Genomic DNA, 11,513 nt, shown 5'->3' with positions numbered 1-11,513 from the left:
ACTATGATTCCAAAACAATAGGAGTAGATCTGGATTTATTTCTTCTCGATTTAAGATTTTTTTTTAACAAAAGAAAAATGGACTATTTTACTTCATATTTTAAGGATGTTACAGAAATTTTTATATACTAATTGTTTGCGACATAACCTTGTGGAGTAACTTTGAGATGTTTCTTAATGAGTTTACAATTAAAAAATCTACCAGTTTTTACATTGAGTTCTGGCTTTTTTTTTGTGCATATCGGTGCTGGAACAAATGGAGCTTAGGAAGAAAGTTGATGGCTAGCAAGATTTGGAAGTAAATATATAAGAGGTGCCCAGGTTGCTTATTTTTCCTTATTTCCACTTCTTTTTATTAGCATTTAATTAATATTCTCTCTTTTCCATGATTCAAGCTCAATTTCCAAAACTCACAAAGATTAATGATGAATCTAGAAACATTTGATTCTTTTTTCTTTTATTTGACAATTGAGTTCTAATTCTTGATTGAAGTGACAGGCTAAGATGAATACATTTAGTTAAAGACAAAACTTTAAAAATGGTCCCTGTGGTCTTTGAAAATATCAAGTTCAGTCCCTAAGTTCAAAAAACCTCACAGATGGTCCCTATGGTTTCAAAACTTTTAACAAATGGTCCTTTTCGCTAACGTCGTTAGCTTTTGGCCGTTAAGTGAAGGGCATTTCTGTCTTTTCACTACCACAGGGACCATTTATGAAGTTTTGTCTTTTTAAAAAAAAAACAATAATTGTTTAATATTAACCCTCTCTCTCTCTCTCTCTCTCTCTCTCTCTTACTCTCTCAGATCGTCACTAGGGTTAAGATCACAATAATGGCCGATCAAATCAATTCCGTGTTTCAGTTGGGTCGGAATCTCATGTCAGAACGACAATGTTACTGGAATCAACATTTCAGGGTTTAGGCGAACACGATCTGGAAGAAAAAAGCCTCAATTTGCAGTCGATTCACTTGCAAATTTAACCAATTTGGTGTCCTTCAACACTTCTCGATTCACTCTACCTGGTTCTGTCCCTAATGGATCAAGTCTTCAACTTCAAAAGAAGTAGAATGACTTAATCACTGAAAAAACACAGCAACAACCGAGTTGCTGCCTCCCTCGACTTCACCTTCTTCTTTCTTCTATGTCAATGATAAGCCGACCCAACCACCCCCTGATCACCACCGTTCCTAGTTGAAGAAACCCACCATCGCAACAGGTCCTAGTAAGTTTTGTTCAACAAAGAAGAAAGGTAGTCGAGAACCTCCGGCTTCCCTCCTGTTTCCTTCTGTTTTTGAATCCCAAGCAAATCCCTCTCTATATCCTTCTTCCTCCATCGAGCTTCAGGTAGAGATTTTCCTACGAAATCACAGGGTAAAAACCCCTCTTGTTTTTTTTTTCTTGTTGAACCTCCATGAGCATCATCATCATCATCATCGAACCCACCACCGAACACCATCCTCCTCCTTCTCTTCCCCTTCGGACCCTCTGTGTACGACGATTTAGACACAAAAGCAATCTCTGATAACAATTTTAGATCCAGATCCAGATGTAAGTATAGAGTGGGGGGATTTTAAACCCATATGAAATATTGATCCTGGGTTCGCTTTTTTCTAATTAGATTTGAGCCAATTGCTTTAAACGTGGAGGAAGGTCATACGACGATCCATGACTAGAAATTACATATAGCTGGGTGATGGAGTGGCAGTGGTTTTCCATGGGAATACCAATCAAGGTATAAGCCATCTAAGCACCTCCAAATCTTGGGTTTTTGGTTTCCAAGTTTTGATTTTGGTTACCAGATGAAGTTGATGCTTTTCGTTATCTGGCATAAACGAGAGAGAGAGAGAGAGAGAGAGAGAGAGAGAGAGAGAGAGAGAGAATTACATATTAAAATAATTATTTTTTAGTTTTTTTTTATTTAAAATAATAGAAAACCTTCATAAATGGTCCCTGGATATTGAAATGATGAAAATGCCCCTTACTTAACGGTAGAAAGTTGACGGAAGGACTAAACATTAAAAGTTTTGAAACCACATGGACCATCTGTGAGGTTTTTTGAACTTAAAGACTAAACTTGATATTTTCGAAAACCACAGGGACCATTTTTGAAGTTTTGTCTTTAGTTAAAATTAGGTTATTGAATTTGAAATTCCCCAAAAGGGACATGTTTGTTTATTTTGTAATTGGTTTTTCTAAAAAAAAAAAAAAAAAAAAAAAAAAAAAAAAAACAGCTTTAGAAAAAGTGAAAGAGCTTGTATGGGAGCCTTAAATTAGTCGATATGGTGCAGATGAAGGTCTTCCCGACTAAAAAGGTCTTCTTAAACACCACATAATTAAATCATCACATATTTTATATTTACATTCATATGAAATCTTTTTTCTAATAATTTCATTTATTTACAGTTGCGTATAGAAAATAAGTTAACAAAATCCTCAGTGATGGTAACCACAGGGGCAAATCAGGTAGTTTGGGGTGATTCTTTTTTGTTAGTTTTATGAATAGATTGTAAATTGTAATTGTTTCTATCTTTGTATCTTATAGATGTAGAAATTTACCTAGTTTATCAATATACATTTTACAAAACCTTATCAAACTTTTATTGTCTTTTTTTAGGTATTAACAGGTATTAATCTGACAGAAGGTGTTCATATGGCAGGTGAGTTCATTTTTTTCTACCACTTTGTTAATTTATATTTCAATCACATTTGCTATAGTGATTTGCAAACAGATGAACAAAGCTTCTTGATATTTAACAGTTGAGGGCAACAAAAGGATTTATAAAATTTGCCATTTTAATGATACAAATTTGGTTATGAGTATTACTTTCCACCACTATTAGGACTAGCAAGTGATACTTTGAAAAAGGGTGACGTTTCAAAATTATAACCTAAAATTTAGAATTTTATTTTACATTTTGAACGCATAACTTATTATTTATTGAATTTCTATTTCTTTTTGTGTTTTTACATTAAAGATTACCAAATAACCCAATTAATTTACTGTTAATAACCCATTTGTAGAAAGGTTTTGTTGAGGGTAAAGGAGATGATGGTCTTCTAGAAGTTTTTGGCTTTAAACCTGGATGGCATGCATCATTTGTTATGGCCGATCTCTAATCTTAGCCTAACACATTGCACGTATACTTGCTTCTCCTTTAAATCGAGTTTCTTTAATGTATTTAGTTTTGCAAAAGGGAAAAAAAGTAAATTTGCAATGTATATCATAGTCCTTTTTACGTTTCTCAGACTTAATAAATTCGGTTGGAGCTTGGAAAGAAGCTTTTATGCAGATACCAATAGTCAGAAGTTTTAAATATTGTTAAAATAAGGTTATCTTACAAATTCAAATTTTTGCAATTTGTTTTTATTTTTTTACTAAAATCCAAACTACATTGCTATTTGTTTCGTTTTCTCATATTTAGGTAGTAAATGCAGTAAATAGCAATGTAGTTCGAATTTACAATTTTTTTTTCTGTTTTTCTTCAAAAAAAATTTTTTTTTTTTACCAAAAACCGAAGTATATTGCCATTAGTTTCATTTTCCATTATTTTGAAGGAAAAAAGGCGGTTTCAATACACGGTCACTTCTTTTTAAAATCTTTTATGTCATAGGAAGAGAGAAATGCCATATTGGTAAAAACTGAAGTTTTAGAGGCATCATTTAAAACTATTCTAGCCTCTATTATTTCAATTAACTTAAATACTCTTACTTTTCTTTCTTTTAGAGTAGGCAAACATTGAAGATTGTATTTTGATTTAAGTCCTTGAAAAAAAAAATAGCGCTTACTTAGATCATTGTTCCCTCCTCTACTTAATTACCACCCACCTATAATTTTAATTATAGGTGCTCTTTATATGTTTATTTCTGAAGTATTGTGGCTTCTTTTTATTTTAATAACAATTGTTGGTTTTTTATGGTTATTTTGAAGGAGTTCAAGAAGAAACAAAGAAAACTGCAAGTTAGGGAAGCCAATTTTAGGAAGAGGGAAAAGGTCTACATATGTGTTTATCAGAACGTAAATATATTTCTAAATTGGTAATCACTCATAACAATATTTTAATACTCACAACGATTACACAGTACACACCACACGCATACTAATATTCTTTCTCTCCGTCAAGCAGCCATCTATGACATTTCAACAGCAAAAAAAGGCGCTAATTTTAGGTTTGATTTGAATAGAGTTTTGTTTTTGTTTGATAATTTCATCGTGATTAACAACATTATTGATGATGTAGATTCGAAGCTAAAAAGCATTCCATGATGGAGATGTTTACCTCAGTGAAGTTAGAAAATTTGAGAAAATTTTGCGCATCAACTCCCGATACCAAGGCATGAAACACTACAAACACTGGGGGATTATAACACCGAACAAATGCATTGATAAATTTCACGTAAGCTTCGTTTTCTGATTGAAATTCTAATCATATACAATGATTGTAACGATGTAGGATGGATTTAGGGTTTGGAAATGGTTATTTTATTGAATTTATTTAGAAAAAAATCAATTAACCCAATTCTAGCTTTAATCGGCTTTTTACCATTAAATTTAAGGGGCAACGAATTCTACTTGCATAAGACGAGTGGGTATGGGCCTCGATGAGAAGCGACGAGACCCATGTGGCACTCCGCGACGCCATCATAACGCGGTGAATACCGGCCCCCTAGCCGTTGCTTCTCGTCGTCCGGAACTCGTTGCCTTGGAAACGAGTTGTAACGTCAAAAAAATATCCGTTGCTCATTTTTTTTACCGTTTAATAACGGTCCATTTCAAAAAAAAAAAATACCTTTTTACCATTTATATATATATATATATACATACACTTTATTTTAATTTTTATATACCTTTATCTCATTCTCTCTATATCTTTATACACACTTTCTCTCATTCTCTCTGTATCTATATCTTTAATTCAAAAATGGAGCAAAACCCAAACACCCCCCCTCCATCATCAAACCCAAACACAACCTCACTTCTCGGATTTGCGGGGTACGAAAATTATTTTAACCTTTTATCGTCTCAAGGTTCACCACAAATGTCATACCAAGGTGCCGCTTTCAATCCCGCTTCACCGCCACTGCAATTTCCCAACTCACCTTACGTTCAACAAAATCAATTTGGTCAAAACCCAAATTTACAACAAAATCTTTTCTCTACTTTTGGTTTGATGCAACAAACAACCAATCAACCGTCACTTACAACACAACCAACAGTTCAAGTGGAAGTAGGAAGTAGTAGGAAAGGGAAAGGGAAAGGGAAAGGAAAATCAAAAGGGAAATCAATAGCGGTGGAATCTGAAAATGCAGACGTTCCACAATGGTGGACACTGGAGGAGGAATACGCTTTGACGAAGGCTTGGTGTGCTACTTCAAAGGACGAATTTCGCGGAAATGGAATGAAAAAAGGAGCTTATTGAAGGGCGGTGCTCGACAAGTTTCACGTTATTTTAAAAAAAATTCGTATCGCAACAACGACATGTTGAGCAGCAAATGGGGTACGATAAGTAAGCGGTGCAGCAAATTCAACGGTATTTACAACCGGATTGCGGCGCAACAACAAAGTGGAACCAACGACTTTGATTTGTTCAAAGCTGCGAAGGAACAATATCGAGTCGAAATGGGTCATGTTTTCGACTTTGAAAAATCATGGGAATTGTTGCGAGCGGATCCAAAGTGGAATAAAACGCCTACATCGTCGGAGGTTCAATCCAAAAGGTCTCGCAATTCTAGTTCAGTCGACGTGTCGGACGCACGGACTAACATCGACCTAAACGCCGATGATGATGAGATCCCGGATGATATCCAAGAGATATCCCCACCACGACGATCGCCCAAACGCGACAAAGCGAGGCGCGCTGCAAGACATGCGGAGGAGGTGGAGACGAGAACAAAAGATGTGGCGGAAATGATAGCGAAATTCAACGAATATAATTTGTTAATAAAAGAAAAAAATGAGTTGAAACGTCGTCATTTGGAATTTCTGGAAAGTCAGGCACGGGAGAAGCGGGAGCAAAAAGAAAGGGAACTAATGACACAACAGTTGTCAATTCTTCGGACAAGCGAGGATGGTTTAGCACCTGCTGATCTAGCGGTGCTACAAGCAATGAAGGAACAAATTAGGAAAAAATATTTGGGTTGATTGTGTGGTATTTAGTAGTGATTTCAATGTTATTTTAGTTATTAAGTTAGGTTTAAAATTATGTTTTTTTTAATTGTAATCGGATTTTAGATTTTAAATATTATGTCTTTTTTTTTTTTTTTAAATTATATGTTTTATAAAAAAAATATATTAGTTATTAAAAAACGCAAAAAAAAAAAAAAAACAAAAACAAAAAAAAAAGTTAAAAAAAACAAAATAGTAAAAAAAAATAAAAAAATAAAAATATTTATTTTCAAAATGTTGGTGTTACATCTTGTTGTATCTTGTTACCCATTTCCTCACTTGGTATTATAACACCACTTGCTTATGTGGCAGTGCGGCCTTTGAAGACCGCGAAATGTGATTGGTTGGTTAAATTTTTTACCGTTGAATGCAATTTCATTTTTTTTTTCCTTCATATATATATACACATATCAAACTTAATTTTTTTTCACAACACAATCTTCTCTCTCTCAAAAAAATTTTTTTTTTTTTTAAAATCACCACTCTCCAAAAAATGTCATCTTCTTCATCTTCTGAAGAATTTCAGACTATTTTTTTATACCGCTATTGCGTGTGTTCAAATGGTGGAACAAACATACAACGTTGTATGTAACAACGCAACTGCAAGTTATTAACAGAGAACACGAAGATACATTTACAGAAATCGTGAAGAAGCTAACCAACGTTTGGTGCAAGACTATTTTGCAAAGAATGCCACTTACCAAGGGTATTATTTTCGTAGGCGCTTCAGAATGCTCAAAGGTTTATTCGAACGTATAGTTGAAGATGTAACGAGGGAGTGCAGTTTTTTCCAACAACGCTACGATGCTAGAGGTACACCCGGTTTCACTCCGTTACAAAAATGCACGGCCGCACTTCGTCAGTTAGCATATGGCATTCCGCCTGATGCGTTAGAAGAAAGTTTTAGGATGTCTGCTAGGATAGCACGAGACAATCTCCATTTTTTCTGCAAAACTGTCATTCAATTTTATGGTCCAAAATATTTACGTAAGCCTACACGTAATGACATCTTGCAATTGCAAGCTCATCATGCTAGTGTGCATGGGTTTCCTGGAATGCTAGGAAGCTTAGATTGTCTCCATTGGGCATGGAAAAATTGCCCTACAACATATCATGGGCAATTTACCCGAGGTGATCATGGTCACCCAACGGTGATACTTGAAGCAGTTGCATCACAAGATATGTGGATTTGGCATGCTTTTTTTGGTTCTCCTGGTTCGATTAACGACATCAACGTTCTTAACCGTTCACCAATATTTGACAACATATACGATGGATCCGCACCAGATTCTTCTTTTCAAGTGCGTGAAACGCCATATAAGTATGGTTATTATCTGGTTGATGGAATTTATCCTGAGTATGCTGTGTTTGTTAAGTCGTCTTCAGCTCCACATGGTTCTAGACGAAAGAAATTCAAGAGAGCTCAAGAAAGAGCTAGGAAGGATGTTGAGCGTGCTTTTGGAGCTCTGAAGAAACAGTGGTTCATATTGAAAAAACCAGCAGCTTATTTGGGCGAGGAAAAACTTCAAGAAATCATGTATACGTGTATTATATTGCATAACATGATTACTGAAGACGAAGGAAGAGTGATATGTGCGTTTGACGAGGAAGAAATAATACCAGAGACACAGCCAATATGTAGCACCTGGTTTCCGGTATGTGAATTTTATTTGAGCATTGCCCTAATTTAGCCTTAGACTCGGCGAGTCATAGGGTCCGACTCGCCGAGTAGGGACGAGACTCAGGACACGTTTTAAGTAGGCGACTCGACGAGTCCACATCCTGGACTCGGCGAGTCACCGCTGCGGGATGAAACCCTAAGTTTCAAGGGTTTGCACCCTATTTAAACTCTCATTCCGCCCCAACTCGTCCCCATTCACCCCCAGAACTCCCCCTACATCGTTTTCCCTTGTTACCTTGAGAGTTTGAGGTGTTCTTGGTGTGTACTTGAAGGTTTTGAAGAGTAAAAGGAGTAGATCAAGAAGAGGAGAAGGAGATCAGCCATCCTTGTGTCATTTCAACATTTCCTTTGAGGTATAACCCGTTTTCCCCTTGATTCTATGCTTAAAACTTCATTTGGGTCCTTCTTGGTCAATTCCCCAAGTTTGTATGTGCATTATATGTCGTAATAAGGCGTTTGGCCTTTGGATCTATGCAAGATTGAGCTCCAGGAGCTCAGATCTGTTAGCTTTTTGGCCCCATGAGGCTTGTTAGCCCTAGATCTACCCTTTTGAGACATTTTGAGCCTTATAATCCATATTGGTGAATATCCACACGTAAAGTTGGAAACTTTACGTGTGATTCGTGTCCTAGAAGTCCAGATCTATGAATGGCATGGACTGGAATCGAGCAAATCGGTATATTTAGGAAGTGCATGGCGGCGACTCGACGAGTCGCATAGGTGACTCGGCGAGTCTGGTCGCGAGTCACCGGTTTGGTCCCTTCTTCATGTGTCGAGTTGAGCCATAAGTCACAGGGGGTGACTCGGTGAGTTGGGAGCTGAACTCACCCATGTTAGGACTCGGCGAGTCAATGCCCTGACTCGGCGAGTCCAAGGCAATCTTCATAGATTAAGAACAGACTCGGCGAGTTGTTCATACAACTCGGCGAGTCTTAGCATAAAGTGTTCATCGGATGAAGATGAACTCGACGAGTTGTTCATACAACTCGGCGAGTAGGATGAAGGTGTTGAATGACAGTTAGAAGGTGAACTCGTCGAGTCATAGCCCGACTCGACGAGTAGAACCAGGGACCCAGGACATCGGTTTGCTAGGGACTCGGCGAGTGGTGATCCACTCGGCGAGTCGGGTCAATTGAAAATTGACTCCAGCTTTGGCTGAGAGCTAATCCAGGGGTAAAATGGTCATTTTACCTAAAGGACAGTTAGCAGTGTTTGATTGAGTATGTTGTGGAAATTGCAGCCGGAGGACTCCCGGAGCAGCAGCAGCCAGTTAGTTCCCGATCAGTTCAGCAGCTACTTTGAGGTGAGTTACCTTCCAGTAGCAGTGGGTCTAAGGCCACAATGCCGACCCACCAGTAGGAGATGTATGATAGATGATTGTCTTTGTGATATCATCTAAGTTTGCTATTACCTGACATGTTATATGCTAGCATGATATATTGTATGTGATAGTAGTAGAGTTTGGTTGTTAGGACCGAAGGGTAGTCAGACACCCCAGATACGTCTGACAGTATGTGATGATATGTATGCGTGCTGGCTTGTTACGTTATATGTGATCATAGTAGTAGGGGGGTGAAATAGTCCCCGAGGATCGGTTGTTAGGACCGATGGGTAGGTCAGCACCCCAGAATGGCTTGACATGGGTAGGTCGGCACCCCAGAATGGCCGTACCGGGTAGTCAGGCACCCCAGAATAGCCTGGCAGTATGTATGTTATGTGTTTGTATGGTATGCGGTACGTTGGGGGAACTCACTAAGCTTTGTGCTTACGTTTACAGTTTTGTTTTCAGGTACCTCTGCATCGAAGGGAAAAGAGCCGGCGCGGTAGCGGCACGTCATACACACACTCTTCGGTTTCCGCATTTATGGGATTTTCTGGGATTGTACTCTGATATTTTGATGGGATGTACGGTTTGGCTTTTTAGTACATGGTTGCAATGTGTTATGGTGTGAACAAACAATGTTTTTATTTATTGATGTTTTCTAAAGTAATATCTTAAAAATGAAAATTTTCGGACGTAAAAATTGGGTCGTTACACAATAGAAATTGGTGGCGAAGAGTATATAAACAGAAGAGCAGAGATACGTTGCACTGAAACATTTCATAATCTTAGCAATGACTTGATGGAACACATTTACGAGGTTCAAAACATTAACCTTAATTTGGATCCACCGAATGACCCCGAAGACGAGTTCTCGGAGAATGACTTTATGTAGTTTCCTTTAGTTATTTTATTTATGTTTTTTAAGTTTCTAGGGTTATTTAAAGAGTAAATTACACGAATAGTCCCTATGGTTTGGGGTAATTTACACGTTTGGTCCTTAACTTATTTTTTTAACTCGGAAAGTCCTTACTATTTGTTTTTGTTACGCCATTGGTCCCTATTGTTTGTTTTTGTTACACCCTTGATCCCTATCTTACCTAAAAAGACTATTATTTAAGTAGGGAAAATGATAGGGTAGGTAAGGTAAGGTGAGATGGATGGAATTGGTGGTGTGTTTATTTAAATAAATAAAAAAATCAATGGCAAAATAATTTTTTTAAGTAAGACAGGGACCAAGCGTGTAACAAAAACAAACAATATGAACCTTCCGAGCTAAAAAAATAAGTTAGGGACCAAACGCGCAAATTAACCTAAACCATAGGGACCATTCATGCAATTTACTCGTTATTTAAATGTCATGTGTGTGGTTTTTTTTTTGGTAACGCAATGTATTTTTTTTTTCAAGTAATGAAGAATTATGTTTTTTTTTTAATTAAAATAGAAGGTATATTAAATTAAATTAGTTGAAAAAAAGAAGTTTTATTAAATTAAAATACTTAAAAAAAACAAAAAAATAAAAGAAATGAAAAGTGTGGCACCACACCCTTGGTGTGGCAAGAAACCACACTTGAGTGGTAAAAAGTGATATGGCGCTGATGTGGCGGGGGAGGGAGTGCGGTTTCGGTCGCACCACTCCCTCCAGCTTAAAAATGTTAAAAAAATTTATAGAATGCATAGGACATGTGGCCAAACATCAATGATGCATTAATGATGAAATCAGCATTCGAAAACTTTATTGTTCCTAAGCCGATACTAATTGAGGTCTTGTGCAAGAGGCCCTAGAGGTCAGAAATATCTTTCACTAATTGGTATGTATTACATTGGGAAATAATATTGAGAGTTGCAAACTTCAACGTCTAGAACGTAAGGTGATCAAGTGTAATTATTCTTCAAATTAGTTAAAGACTCATATATATATATATATATATATATATATATATATATATATATATATATATATATATATATATATATATATTATTCTTCAAATTAGTTAAAGACTCATATATATATATATATATATATATATATATATATATATATATATATATATATATATATATATATATATATATATATATATATATATATATATGTGTGTGTGTGTGTGTTGTTCTAGTAACTATGTTTACAAACAGGTGCTAAGGGTGTTGTGCTTTGGAATCCCAAGGAAAGCACAAAGTGACAATGAAGCTAAAGACTTGGTAGTAAATGTGATGATATTCAAAACAATGAGGACCAAAGGTCTAAACGAGGATGAGAATGGATCAAAAAGTGACATCCAGGTAAACATGGATCCAATGGATGAAGTAAAATGGGACGAGTCAGACTCCTTTGAGACACTGATG

At 36.5% G+C, this 11,513-nt stretch overlaps 1 long non-coding RNA gene across 1 annotated transcript; it reads left to right on the top strand.

Moving 5' to 3' along the window:
* The first annotated feature begins 4,059 nt into the window (after positions 1-4,059).
* Positions 4,060-9,738, top strand: LOC145008683 (uncharacterized). Its single transcript, XR_013663588.1, has 3 exons — positions 4,060-4,164; positions 4,236-4,391; positions 9,631-9,738. It is a non-coding gene; the product is annotated as an uncharacterized LOC145008683 (long non-coding RNA).
* Positions 9,739-11,513: the final 1,775 nt, after the last annotated feature.

This window comes from Lactuca saligna, chromosome 8, assembly GCF_052625555.1.
Source record: "Lactuca saligna cultivar CGN05327 chromosome 8, ASM5262555v1, whole genome shotgun sequence".
NCBI lineage: Eukaryota > Viridiplantae > Streptophyta > Magnoliopsida > Asterales > Asteraceae > Lactuca > Lactuca saligna.
Note: the sequence above shows the minus strand (reverse complement) of the source record. Positions and strands in the feature narration are given on the sequence as shown.